This window comes from Haemaphysalis longicornis, unplaced genomic scaffold, assembly GCF_048455015.1.
Source record: "Haemaphysalis longicornis isolate Haplotype H1 unplaced genomic scaffold, Haemaphysalis longicornis Haplotype H1 scaffold_14, whole genome shotgun sequence".
NCBI lineage: Eukaryota > Metazoa > Arthropoda > Arachnida > Ixodida > Ixodidae > Haemaphysalis > Haemaphysalis longicornis.
The window spans coordinates 51,271,901-51,285,479 of record NW_027526245.1 but is presented as its reverse complement, the minus strand read 5'-3'; positions in this window follow the sequence as shown (position 1 = coordinate 51,285,479).

Here is a 13,579-nt window from a genome sequence, read left to right as displayed (position 1 = left end):
CTAGTGGGGAACGTTTTGCGGCTTCTCGTTCTCGAAGCAAGATATCCGCTGCTCGACGCTGGCGCTTCGAAGCGGCTTCGCGTTCTCGAATCGCGGGATCCGCTGCGCGACGCTGGCGTTTACGTTTTGCATCGCGAGCTGTCCTCTGCGTAGCCTTGTCTTCAGAGGTGCTCGCGGTTCTGGAATTGGACTGGTTGTTGCTGGTTGAAGGCGTGACCGCCAGTTCACTGCCAGAATTGTTGGCGTCCATTGTCAGCTCATCGGACGGCGCAGCGTTGTTTCGACAGAAGGCCGCAACTGAAGGGAGCAGCGGCGCGGACTTGGTTATCTGACGTGGAGAGGAGCAGAGGAGAGGAGGAGCAGCGCGCACAGGTGGTTTTTAGAGGGGGAGAGGAGAGAGAGCGGCGTTATCAGAGCTGTTGTGGAACGGAGGAGAGGTGTGGACGCCGGACCCGGGACGACGGAGCCTCGACTAAGGGATGCTTTGTTCTAAAAAAGCGAGAAAAGAGCCTCATCAGTTTATCAGGCGCCCTTGGTCTGTGGAAGGCGCAGCAAGCAAAAGACGCCCGTGCGCCCCGTGAGCGATACCCAGCGCGCCCCCTCGTAACCGGATCCGGAAGCAATAGCCGGCGCGCCGCTGAGTAAATCATACAAAATAAAAAGAAGAACCATCGGCGAAAGAAAATATATTGACCTATTTCCGCAGTGTGGCAGCACATGCCAAGCAAGAGAAAATTGGCGAAAAAGGCGTGCTGTTTAAACATACAAGCGATGACTTACATATACGTTATTGACAATTTTCAAGGTGTTTGCAGAGGACGTATATATACGTCCGTCACCTTGAAAGGGTTAATGCGCTTGAGTTCAGAGTGGAAGCCACCAAGAGAAACATACGGTTTTCGATGGCTTAGATAAGACTGCATGAGGGTATCAGCAATGCCGTTTATGCCGTAGGAAGGTAACTTACTGAGCAAATTTTTTACGTCATAAAGAATTAAATGCGTTTTATAAGTCGATATAAATCCCTAAAGTTAAGCAATGTTTCAGGAAATTGTGTAATCTTAGTTATTTTTGTTTTAGTAGGGGAGTTTTATTAGAACAATTTTTTTCTGAAGCCAATGGAAAATTTCTAAGTAACGAGTGTTTATAAAGATTGTTGGATAGTCTAAGGTGTAAATGATTCTCCGTTACTTTTGAAAAAGCGTAGAATCGAAACGGGCCGATAATTCCTAAAGGCGGTTTTGTCGCCGCCATAAATATCACATTTTTAAAAATTCGCATTTTTTGGAGAAATGTGCCAGTAGACAAGACTCTGTTAAATATATGTGTCAGGGGAAACGTTGGTAAATCTACAACAAATTTATCAGGGCTAATTTGCAAGGCATCGACATCGGAAATACCACTATTGTTTAAATTTGAGATACTACTTCCTACCTCCTGCACGCCGGTAAGAGATCGAAACACAGATGCAGTGTTCAAGATTAAACCTATATTGACTGAATCTTCACATTTCGACCGCGTGTTTAATAATTTATGAAAAAAATGGGGTTCGGTCGGCACCAGAATCCCGGAACGCTCGCCGCCGAGTCTGTACACAAAGCGGCCGCGTCGGCGGATTGCCTCGAAAGCGTGTCATTCCTATTTCATATTTGCCGCGCTTTCGAGGCGCTTTTTCAAAGAAAGTGCTACGAGTTGTGCCGCGCCTCCGCCAGATGGCACCACGGGTCCCGCGACCGAGAGAAGACGCAGTGAAACATCCCCCTCGTGACGGGCACGATCAAATGCAGAGCATTTCCGGGGGCGCACGACGTTAAGTAGTTTGCGTTACGTTAATGTTGTTGCACTTGTGGCAACTGCTGACGAGAGAGCACTCGTCAGCAGTAATTTGAATTAGGCAACGATATAAGGCGCGTTCGTAGCGTCCCACTCTGTGTCGGCTTTGTGGCGCAGTGGGCAGAGCACCATGTACATTGCGTTCCGCCTGTAGGGTCGAGGGATCGAAACCTGGCGCCGGATAGTATTTTTTTATATATATAGTTGGGAGGGGTGCGGTGCGGACTACGGACGTCAACGCGGGTGACATCGTGAGTTACTGAAATGCTCTGCATTTAAAAAATCATCGAAGAGATTTGCTAATGATGAGCCCCATACATTCTGACCTTTATAATTATTGGTCGATGATTTCTGACACTTCCGGGAAAGGCTAAGCACAGAATTTATTTTCTTCCACGTTAGGTCAGATCGATTGATGACCTGAATAAATAAATTATTATAGTAGCGGTTTCTAGCCTTTTTAACAATGTTAGCAATTGGGTTTCTCAGGCGCCTAATATCTTTGAAGACGTTAAGATGTCTACTAAGGACGACCTTTTGGTACAGACGGTTTTGATGCTTAATTTTTTGAAGTACGTCTTTGCTAACCCAGGGTTTGTGACACTGGATCGATTGTGTTATGGTTTTCGTTGGTAAGCAAACCCCATAACTTACGCAAAATTTTTTTTGAAGAAACTTTCGTCGGCTTGGTTATGGTCACGCTGATTGTGCCATGTAATTGCGATTACAGTATCTCTAAACCGTACTACAATATTTTCCAAGATATCATGAAAAGCTGGTTTTTTTCTTTCTTGACGATGATGATTGTCTTTTTATGGCGCAAGGCCGACGAGGGCAAAGAGCGCCAGAAACAATTGTGATTTATTAAAAGCAATGAGAATTAAAATTACAATTGTAAACTAAAGTGAAGCAGAAGCTGTTTAAAAACAAATGAGATGGCTGGTGTAGAGGGCCAGGTTGTAATTACGTGCAGTATGAAATGAGCTGTAAAAAATTAATCTCTTTTAAAAACTTCGAAACATACTTCAAAGGAATTGTAGCATTGTCGGCTAAAAAATGTGAGGGGTGGAGTGGGATGTGTTGTCTGTATAGTTATGGAAAGTGTTTGCGTCGAGTTGTGGTGAGTGCATTACATGGAATTAGGATGTGGATTACGGATAGGTGTTCTCTACACCTGCTACACAGAGGTCTTGGGGATCCAGTGAGCAGGTGGGAGTGTGTAGCATGTGTGTGGCCTATCCGTAATCTGGCTAGTTTAGCTTCGTTGAATCTGTTGTGTGTGTCTGTTGTGCATCGTCCCAAGTGTGGTTTTATTAGGTGTAGTTTGTTGTCTGTCAGTTCGCTTCACTGTGTTTGCCATGTTTTACGAAGTTGTTCTCTGATGTGTGGCTTGAGGTCTCTGTAAGGTAGTGTTGTTATGTCCACTGTGTTCGTCAGTGCAGCAGCGGCGGCACTTTTATACGCCAGCTCATTTCCGCGTATCCCACAGTGGCCCGGAACCCAGCACACAATCACTTCGAGATTTGAGGCGTACGCGGACATAATGGTCTTGAAAAGAAGATTGATCACATAATTTTTAGACGACTTTCCAGATGATAGCGCGCGCACAACCCTCAAAGAATCTGTGTAAACTATGGATTTGGGTATTTTATGTTGAAGGACGTAATTCAGAATGAGGAGCACGCCATACGCCTCTGCCGTGAAGATACTACTAAGTAAATTCATAGTCTTAGAGATGCTTAAGTTTGGTCCGTGTGCCGCAGAGGACACAGCGGAAGCAGTCTTTGAGGCATCGCTATAAAATTCTAAACACTGATACTTTTGCTGTAGGGACAAAAAGTGCTGCAGAATCGCACTTTGTGGAACCCGGTTCTTCTGGATTTGTGTAAAAGATGTATCACAAGAAACTGGGCGGAGATGCCACGGTGGTAAAAGGTCCTTAAACGATGAATTGTATAAGTCTAAAAACGAGAAGTCAAAGCCAGAAGCTTCCTTCCTCGCTCTAAGGGAGAAAGGTACAGAAACAGATGGATGATTTAAAAACAGTTGCAATGAGGAAGTATCGTTAAATACTGGTTTAAAAGGATGGTTACTAATTGATGAAATTATAAAAGCATATAATAGGTCTATGTAGATTCGCTGATGTTCTAGGCACCATTTATCACACTCAGCGTACAGGCTCTGGACTGGGCTAGTGCGAAACGCACCTGACGCGAGCCGAAGCCCCAAGTGCACCAATGGGTCCAGCATTTTCAATGTGGTTTTTTCTGACCCATACACCACACTCCCGTAGTCCAATCTTGAACCTATTAGGCTGGTAAATACACGCAGCAGGAGTTGTTTGTCTGCACCGTATGCTTGGTGTGAGAGGACCTTTAAAATGTTCATTGTTTTTAGGCATTTATGTTTAAGTTGTTTAATGTGAGATATAAATGTTAGTTTTTCGTCAAACACTACTCCTAAAAACTTGCGTTCCTTTTTAAAGGAATTGATACGCCGTTCAGCTTGATCTCAGGATCGGGCCGGATCGCGCGCAATTTAGAAAACACAACACAGGTGCTTTTAGCTGGATTAAGTTTAAACCCATTTCGGTCTGCCCAGCTAGCTAGTTTATTGGCACCAAGCTGAATTTGCCGTTCACAGATAGACATGTTACATGATTTAAAAGATATTTGAACATCATCTACATATATAAAACAGGATATTGTTGGTGGCAATGCCTTTCCAAGCGAGTTCATCTTCACTATAAACAATGTGCAGCTCAAAACTCCACCTTGAGGCACGCCATTTTCTTGGACATGAACCCTAGAGAGTGCAGACCCAACTCTCACACGAAAGGTTCGCTTGGACATGTAACTGCCAAGTGTGTTTAGCATGTTGCCCGACAAACCTAACGACTTCAGATCGCTGAGGATGCCGTAGCGCCAAGCGGTGTCGTAGGCTTTTTCAAGAGGAAAGAACAGTGTAATGCAGTACTGCTTATGAACGAATGCATCCTTTATATATGATTCTAAGCCAACGAGTTGATCATTGGTGGATCGCCCTGCCCGGAAGCCTGCCTGGCAGCTCTCGAGAAGACCGTTGTATTCCAGGAAATATACAAGTCTCTTGTTTATCATCTTCTCGAGAAGCTTGCAGAGGCAGCTTGTCAGGGCTATGGGACGATAACTTGCAGGGGAGGTGGGATCCTTCCCCTCCTTGAGGAAAGCCACTACTATGGCCTCCCTCCAAGACCTAGGTAACCGCCCCGAAATCCATATTCTATTGTACAGGTGTAAAAGTGTTTCTAAAGTGTCTCGGTGTAAGTGTTGTATCATAGTGTATGTGATGTTGTCTGCGCCTGGAGCTGAAGGCTTACATGTGTTGAGAGAGGCCCTCAGCTCAAAAAGTGAGAACTCAGAGTTGTAAGACGTAGTTGATCTGTTCTTGTCACGTAGAGAGTTCTTTTCGGCAGATGTTTTATGTTTCATGAAAGTGTCTGTGTAGTGTGATGAACTGGAGACGTGTTCGAAGTGTTGTGCAAGTGCATTAGCCTGGTCTTCTAGTGTGTCCCCTGTTGTGCTGACCAGGGGCAGGCTATGTGTATTTTGTCCTTTCAGTTTACGTATCCTTGTCCATACTTTACGTGTGTCTGTGTAGGAGTTTATTGATGTAAGAAAAGCGCGCCAACTCTCTCGTTTTGCCTCACGGCGCACACGCTTCCCGAAAGCCTTTGCCCGTTTAAAAGAAATCATGTTTTCTGATGTGGGGTACCGGCGAAGGATACCCCAAGCTTTGTTCTGGGCCTCTCGCGCCCGCCGACAGTCGTCATTCCACCTGGGCCTCCTTGGGTGCCGCACGGCTCCGGAGGACTAGGCAATGGACTTTTCGGCGGCGTCGAGGATGTGCGCCGTGACGAGCTCGGTTGCCTCCTCTACGTGTAGGTGTCTAATGTCTAGGTAGTGCAGTTGAAATGTTTCTGTGAATGTGTTCCAGTTCGCCCTAGCTTCGTTGAACTTACTATGGGAAAGAGAACTGTTTGGCCCTTTACCTATATATGTTAAGGATGTTGGGAAGTGGTCACTACCATAGGAGTTTGTGTCCACTCCCCATTTAAGAAATGAAAAGAGTACTGCAGAGCCAATAGCAAGGTCAAGGTGTGAGTAGGTGTTGTGCGCTATATTATAGTATGTAGGCTGTTGCTTGTTAAAGAGGCATGCTACCGATGATGTTAAGAACTTTTCGATGAGGGGACCTCGGGCATTTGTTCTAGAAGAGCCCCACAGAGGATTGTGTGCATTGAGGTCACCCATTAAAATGAAGGGTTCAGGTAACTGATCCACAAGAGCCTCGAACTCGGAGCTCAAGAAGTGATAGTCTGGTGGGATGTAGAGGGAGCACACCGTGATTAGCCTATTAAACCTTATTACTCGGATATCAACAGCCTCTAGGACAGTGTTCAGCTGGATGGTGTGACATGCCAAGGATTTGCGGGCAACGATGGCCACACCACCAGAAGAGTATGTGCAGCCGTCTCTGTCCTTTTTTAACACCAGGTAACTATTTAAGAAATTTGTGTGTTTTATTCAAGCGTGTTTCCTGGAGACACATGACAATTGGCCGATTGGAGTGCAGTAACTCGCACACATCATCCAGGTTCTTAAACAGGCCTCTACAGTTCCAGTGTATTAAATTTTCTTTTCCCATTATTTTATGTTAGGAGCGACTGGAATGTGTGGTTATGTGTCGTTTGGGGCGGTTACTCTGGCTGGCTTCTTTCTTTCTTGGGATTGTGACGTCCGATCCCGTCCCCTCCGCTGCGCAGCAGCGACGAGCGGATTGACGTCCATTTTCTCTTCAGATGTCCTCGGAGTTGCCGACTTGTCGGGCTCCTTGGACTGTGGACCCTTTCGGGGGCCCTTTTCTGGGGCCACGACCGCCAGGGGTGCCAAGGGTGGCACAGGCGCTGGGGCGGAGGTGGAAGCACCTGCCAGTCCCTCCGCGTCCATTTCCTCCGTGCCATCAGGTGAACTGGGGGCCAGAGGAGTGGAACCGGAAGGAGCGGCACCACTCCCAACCGTGTTGGTTGCCACCGCAACCGCTGAAGGTTTCCCCTGCGGCACGGTGACGGATTGAGCTGCCAACAGCAACTCAGCGGGGGGCTCGGGCCGGACACAGTGTGCGCCGCAGTACTGTGTCCCTGCCGAAGCAGAACGCCGCTCCGCCCCCCGGCGAGCTGCGTCTGCGTACCCCCCCAGGGGGAAAGAGGCGAACCTCTTTCGCGCCTCCGCGAACGAAATGTTCTCGGTTACTTTTATGTTTATGATTTTCTTTTCTACTTGGAATTTTTCGCAGGTGGAGTATGCTGGGTGGGGTCCCTGGCAGTTGGCACAGGTGAAGACCTGTGTGTTGCAATTATCAGTGGGGTGATCGCTCTGGGCGCATTTGGCGCAGGTTAGTCTTCCGCGACAAGCGTTAGTGCGGTGACCGAACCGCTGGCACTTGAAGCAGCGGCGTGGGTTCGGAATGTATGAACGGACTGGGCAACGGATGAATCCTGCATTTATGTGTTCTGGAAGTGTGGATCGGTCGAATGTTAGGATGATGTGCTTCGTGGCTATTTCTTTGTTGTCTCTCCGGATGGTGATCCGCTTCACTGCCGTCACACCTTGATCTTTGAGGCCCTCGAGGAGGACGATGTCTGTCTCGTTTAGGAGATCCGTCTCAGAGGTCACAACCTGCGAGCTGTTGAGGCTGCGGTGGGGTGTGATCCTGACAACTAGATCGGCCATGCTTGTTTGGTTGAGAAGACTTGTTGCCTGTTGCTGATTATTGAGTTCTACTAGGAGTTCACCAGTTCTTTGTTTTTTAGCCTTATAAGATTTGCCCACAATGTTTTCAAGGAATTTCGAGATCAGAAATACAGACTTGGAAGTGATGGGGTTTTCTTTTTCTGTTGATTCGATTATCAGGAAGCGGGGGTAGTTGTCCGGTTTAGGGGCAGCGATTGCAGGGAGTAGTGGGAAGGAAACTTTGGTGCGGCCCCTTTTCAGGGACCGATCGTGTTTGGAGGGGGGTTTTGAAGAAGCGATGAATTAATAAATTCTATTCGGCCGTGGTGCATCCGCCCATCCCGGGGCCCAACAAGGGGACGCGACAGGTACTTGCAAGCAAGGCCTGCCTTCGCCAGATTTACACCACAGCTATAACCACATATGGCGTAACACAGCGTTGTTAGCCACACCAGGTTAACCCTAGCCGCCAAGAAAAGGAGAAGAACCAAGAAGAGAGATGGTGACAGGAAAGTTGTTAGAAAGAGGATAGGAAAGTAAAAGATGTAGAGGAGGACAGGAAGAGGCGACTGCCGATTCCCTCCGGTCGGGTCAGGCCGGAGGTGCCGTCTACGTGAAGCGTCTGCCAAAGTGGTGTGTTGCCTTTGCCGAGGGGCCTTAAAGGTCCAAACACTCGGCATTGGCTCACCCACCAGGTTCCCCTTTTCCCCGGACACGGCTCTGCCACGCACGGCTAGACGTGGGTGCTCGGGGTCCGTGGTGTCGCACATACACCAAACATCTGCTTGCGCAGTTGCCCCCTGCGGGGTTTTTTCTTTCTTTTCTGGGTTGATAAGTACTGTCCAAACGTATGAAAACTGCTAAACGGTGACTTATATCTGTAGCAATAACATCTGATTTTATCGAAAAGTGCAATGAATTTGTAATAAAAAATCTAGTAACGTCGAAGATGTCGCCGTAACTCAGGTTTGCACGGTAGATATTGTGTCACAACCATTCAACGCCACAAGTGCAAGCAGGGACGTTTCCTTTAAACCATTGTCGAGTATGTTGGTATTAAAGTGGCCTCCAAGTACAAGTTAAAATAAAGTTAAAATCAGAATCTTCTCACTAAACGCACAAAAATTGCAAAAAAACAAGTTAGTGGTGTATAGAGACTCACAAACACGCGTTCTGCATCACATCATAGTTCCGCGTCATAGTCCTTAGTAATAACGGTGAAAATGGGTTGAAGACTACGCACGAAAGACTTTTGAACAAGTACTGATACCCCTTCACAGCGTTTGGACTGCCGCGTTACAAAAAAAGCAAATAGGCTGAGGGTGTGTACGTTTATCACCCTTCATCATACCACGTTTCGGTTTGTATAATTACTCAAAATTGGAAAACCGAGTATCTGGAACAGCATGCTTTATTCATTGTTTTTTGATCGGGCAGAATGGCAGTTCAGGTTCATGAACGATTGAGGGTTTTTACACGCCTTTGCAATCCCTAAAAATCTGTGAGGTGAGATTGACATGTTGTTCAAGCTTGCAGAGCCTCACTTAACGATCAAGTTCACTGAGTTGCATTTCTGACGCAATGTCAGAATGATCACCCTCTTTTTTTCTTGACCGTATTTGCTGTTTGAGTGCCAAGCGCAGTGGACTCTGTTTTATGTGGCCCAGTCTTTCGTTTTTCGAAGCAGGTCACGGTTGCGCGTTGTCATGTTTTGGAGAATAGAAGCCTGCTGCTTAGCGGTCCTCACATTCTGGCGAGCAGCAAACCACAAATCTCGATCTGACTAGTGGCTGTAGCTGATGATTGTTCCCAGTATCTCATCTGGTTTCGATGGAAGCCGGCAGATTGTTCTGACGTCGTTTAGTGAGAGGCACGGGACAGCAAGAATGGGCGTGAGAGGATTGAGCTCTTCTACGAAATCATCAGCAGGCATCATAGGGATACCGCGTACTTCCAAACTGAGACAGTGGCTCCGCCATTGAAGGCAGTGCACAGCAGTTTTTTTTAGTTTTCGTAACTTCTGCCTTTTCGACTGCATGTATACGTTTTTTGATTGACCTAATTACTTTGGCCAATCAAAGTATTGACTTTGACTTTATTGTGTCGTCAAAGTTGTCATACATTAGCTTACCGAGCGTTTCATTTATATCACCATTGCTGGGAAAAGCATGAATTATTCAAGCTTTGGATTAATCATGTCGAGCTTCAGTGTAATATTGTCTGTTGTGGGGTTATATTTTCCCGTCTGAGTGACGTCATAACACGCTTTACAGTTCCATGTCTTGCAAAACGAATTACCCTTACACCTTAGTGGCCGGTCTACAAAATTAGAGCATGTACCAAAAGCGTAAATACCACAACACATGCTAAACTCAAGAGCATAGGATTTCGGGCCAACTTTTGTGCACGCTGTAGGTTTTGATTCAGGCATGGCAGGGATGACAGTAAATGGCAGCACAGGCATGCGGTAAAACTAAATTATAGGAATTCGCAATTTTTCTCATTACTAAAATGCAAAAAACAACGGCAGCGATTATTGGGTACGTCATGGATGCCAGCGCCGCTGCCAAAGTGACGATGCTTGTTTTCGAAGGCTTATATTGGCCGTCTGTGATTGCATTTGACGCAGCTGTACTGGTCACGAGGTGCGATGAAGCAGGATAAGGTAGGTGGCGTGGCAGGGACAGCATTCTGGCTTGCTGCACAAAGCTGTCGACTTTATCAGCCGGCAAAAAACATCGGCAGCGATTACTCGGTGCGTCCTGGGGGCCGCCGCAGCTGCCAATGAGCGCTCCTTGTTTCCGAAGGCTTATACATGCCGCCGTTGATTGATAGTTGCCGCATCTGTCTGGGTCACGAAGTCCGATGAGCAGGCTGTAAGGTGACGTGGCAATGACGGCCTTTTGGCTTGTGGCACAAAGATGTTGATTTTATCAGCCGACAAAAAAACATCGGCAGTGATTACTCGGTGCGTCCTGGGTGCCGCTGCCACTGCCAATGAGCGCTCCTTGTTTTCGAAGGCTTATATAGGCCGCCGGTGATTGTAGTTACCGCAGCTGTCGGGTTCACGAGGGCCCATGAGGCAGGCTAAGGTAGGGTGACGTCGCAAGGACGGCCTTTTGGCTTGTGGCACAAAGATGTTGACTGCATCAGCCTGCAAAAAAATAGCGCCAATCCACCGTGTGGCTGTGGTTGGGAAGCAAGGCTGTAAACGGGAACCACAAGGATTATCCATGCGACGTCCCTTAAATTCACTCACGTCGCTCTACAAATAGCGAAACCAGAGGGAAGTGAAATGCACTTACCCACACCCTCTAGTAATTGAAAGAGATATTCTTGGTAAGGTTAAGTAATGAATGAAGCATGAACTGTGGTTGGTTGAGTTGTATTGGTGTAGCACCGGGGTGGAAACTCTTTTTTTATAAAATAATGCTCAAACCCGGTGTTAGATGACCTCACTTATCTGTCTCTGCCATCACGGACGGAGGCGACGATATCAGCGTCAGAAACCGCGGAGGAGGAGGAGAAGCAAGAAGAAAAGCTTCTATTCAGACTTCTGAACGGCCAGGAGTGCAGGCCAGGGTAGTGGTTCCTTCTTCACTGTAGCCCATATTCAGTCCGCGCCACCTGTGCTCAGGCCACCATCTGAAGCTGGGTAGACAGAGAGTGGCTGGACAACAGCATCTCTCATTGCTCTTGTTCGGTACTCGACGGATAGGGAGGAGGGTACTCTGGGCTAAAGTCGCACACACCGAATATGTGGCAGAGTGTTCCTACTTCTGTGCAAAATTTACTCAGCGTCGAAGTGATTCGGGTGCATTAGGTGAAGGCGCGTCGGGAGTGGGAAGAAGCCAAGTTGTATGAGCCGTAGGATAGTTGGTTGTTGTATGGAAAGGACAGGGTAGTGTCAGTCTCAGAAGGCGGTAATGCTGGGTAATGTCCCTGAACGAGGCAAGCGGTGACTGTCCTCGTGCAGCGCCATAGCACGGGGGGTAAAAGTGCAGGCTTGGTGGGCGTATTCCTTGCCCTCCATGGAAGCGCGAGCGGGTGTCCATATGAGCTACATGGAACCATTTGGGGAGTAGATTTTTTGCACACGCAATGCACATCGGAACAACGATCGCGACTGCTAATTTCGGTAGGCTTTGTGGGAATCGTTGACTACCTCACGATCCCCGGGTTGAGTGAGAGAGAAGGCGACGGCTGCCTCTTCTGCTGCCGTCATGTCTTCGGTCTTGAGTGAGGCACAAGCAAGGAGGTTGGTTCTGGAGGTAGCCACGATAATGGCGTGCTGCTGCCCTCGCCGTTGGGAGGCGTCTGTGTAGATAACTGCATGATACCCAACAAGGGTGGTGTTGAGCGCATAAGCCCATGCTTGTAGGCGACTCTCGTCGTGTGAGGGGTACATATTTCTAAGCAAAGGGAGCATCTTTAGTTCTTGCGGCCAAACGTCTAGGCGTACATCAAGCGAGGTGACATTCTGTGCTTCCCAGCAAATACGAGAAAGGATGCAGTGATTTGCCGCAGTTCTGCTCATTCAGAGCTTTTACAAAGAAAGATGGCCCTCTATCAGCTCTTGCACCGTGTTGTAGAGCCCCATGCTAAGCAGTCACTCTGTGGACACACTCATGGGAAGACCAATGGCTTGTTCAACCGCCGTTCTAATCATTATATAAAGCATCTCTATGTCCTCCTTGCAGAGAAGAAGACAGGGAGTTGGCGTATGTGATTTTCGAGGTGACAAAAGGTTGAACTGATCGAAAGGTATCGGATTCATTTAGGCCTTCCTAATTGGTGTCAACTATCCTTATCATGTGTATGATTTTGTTGATGCTGTGTTTGGGGCGCTGCACGGTTACTTCACTCGTTGTGTTGGCCTGAAGATGTAGGCCCAGGCTCTTGATGCTGGGGCTTACAGTTATAGCCTAGCCACCAAGGTATATTTGAGTGTGTTCCTTGAGGTGTCGTTTGGCGTTAGGGCGGAAGACAAGGAGCTGAGATTTTTTACGCGAACGGTGGAAGCCACAGGCTTCAGCACATTGGCGTACTATAAGTGAGATGCCATGGGTTGGTGTGAGCTTCCTTTACCGCTCTCGCGTGGTATTCTGCGAGAATGCAGGAGTTAAACCCGTAGATGTGCTTGGTGAGTGCACCACTTGTTTTCCCCGTGTCCGCGAGGGCTCGTAGCTAAATCGGTAAGACAACAGGCTTTGTCTTTGTTACTGTATTAGTTCCAGGTTCGATTCCGGGTGGTGCCAGTGATTTCTTTTATTTGTTCGCAGGAGTTTTCTCTTGACACCAACGGCCGCGAAAGACCCCTTGGGGGTAGAGATAAAAAGCTTTGATTTAAAACATCGCCAGCGATTACTCATTGCGTCCTGGGGGCCGCCGCGAACGCCAATGAGCGCTCCTTGTTTCCCAAGGCTTATACATGCCGCCAGTGATTGTAGTTGCCGCAGCTGTCCAATTCACGAGGGCCCATGAGGCATGCTTAGGTAGAGTGACGTCGCAGGGAGGGCTTTTTAGCTTGTGGCACACCGTTCACTTTATCAGCCTACAAAAATGATCGGCAGCTATTCTTTGCCGCCATTTATTCGTATCCTCGCATATTCGTACGAAGCATTGGAAGCAATAAATCCTACAATACCACAAATCCCCAGGCACATCAGATATTATACAAAGCGTAAATTCTGCAACGGAACAAAACACAAGTCCGCATTGACTGAGCACCGGGCCATGAGGCCTCTTCCTCGGGCAACAAGGCAGCCATGAGGTCGCACAGGAGAGTGCACTTTTAAAACCTCCACTGGTGCCTGACGAAGAGCCGACACGCTCGCCTACACCCCCACCGGTGTTGCGACTCCACAGGTATAAGAAGGACTGAAGAGACGAGCTGAAAAACAGAACTCCAGCAGGATATTTGATCGCTTTTCCGCCGCTACCACGCTCCAGTGAAACCTTTGCAAACAACTTTC